This window comes from Geospiza fortis, unplaced genomic scaffold (genome assembly GCF_000277835.1).
Source record: "Geospiza fortis unplaced genomic scaffold, GeoFor_1.0 scaffold361, whole genome shotgun sequence".
Classification (NCBI taxonomy): Eukaryota; Metazoa; Chordata; class Aves; order Passeriformes; family Thraupidae; genus Geospiza; species Geospiza fortis.
In genome coordinates, this window is record NW_005054356.1 from 2906397 (window position 1) to 2907773 (window position 1377).

The window sequence follows — 1377 nt, forward strand, 5'->3', positions numbered from 1 at the left end:
GCGGGGCCCCCCCGAGGCGCCGCGCCGGGCCCGGGGGCCGCGCTCGGCCGGGGTGGGGGTGCGCGGCGACAGGAGAATATTTCTTTGTGAGTCAAAGATGTTCCTGGAAGAAGGATTTGTAGTAAGTGGCTCATGGGGCGGGGGGGGGGGGGTTGTTAATGAAAAGTTTATTGATCCGTTTTGCCAGTTTTTGTTTCATTTACCTTTGTCTTTCAAAGACCAAAGCCTTCCCGATCATTTCTTTAGCATCGTGGTTCTCTTTTTTTTTTTTTTTTTAAAGGGGAATAGGAAGTTTAGAAAATAAATAAATAAATAAGCCTCAACTGACTTCTTAAGCAACAAAAGAGGTTGCCAGGCGAGGACAATAAAATTCTAGAATATCCAGAGATTGGATTTCATTCCTGTTCCGTGATGCCCCCTGGACTTTCTGTTTTGGGGTGTGAGGCTTTTTTTGTTTGTTTGTTTGTCTCCCACACAGAAAACCTGCACCCAAAGTAAGGTCTGTATATTCTCTAATGAGCCATCCCATAAAATGTGCTGTGTGACTCCCAGTAAGTATTTGAATTGAAGTGTAATAGTTTTGAAGTGGTGGGGAACAAAAATCTTTCTGTTGGGTTATTGATCTGCTGATGAAAGGCGTTTGAATGTGAAAAGGGTTTAGTTTAGGGGGGTTGTGTGTTTAAAGGGTTTTTTTTTAAGGCAACATTTTTTTTTTTGATTTTTGAAATGACCTTGAGAGGTTTAAAACTACATCAGTTTCTACCAGTGGGTTTGAGGGGGAGGCAGGAGCAGAAGAATCTAGTGAAAATCGAAAATAGAAGTAGGAACTGAAGTATAGCTGCAGTGAAATATTTTCTTATAGAAGTATGTGAAAAGGGAAGTTTTTGTAAGAATGTGTGAAAAAGAGGAGAGGGAAATAACGCAGTTTCAGATGCAGGGAGGGGGGGAGAGAAGGGAGCATATCATTCTTCACATTTTATTAGGCCGTGAAATGCAGGAGTGATATGATCTGGAAGACACAGAAATAAAACGCCTAACTACAAGTTGAATAGCAGGCATTGACTTGCTGACCAACGCTTCCATGCTTGGTGGGGGCTGGTTCTGGGGCTGCAAAGGTAGCAGAGCACAGGGCTATGACAATGGCTTGCAAATGCTTTAACGCCATGTTTTATTGCTCTTAGGAGCTCTTCTTAACTGGAGGTTTGGGAATACGACTGAGACTTTAATTTGGGATGTCCACACTGAGGTTTCAGCCTTTCCTTGGATAATAGAAAAGGACAGTTGCAAATAACTAGGATAAACTGCATTCTTTGGCCGAGGGGGAGGGAAGAGGGCGAGGGTGGAGGAGGGTTTTTTTTTCTTCCCCTTTACTGGTTC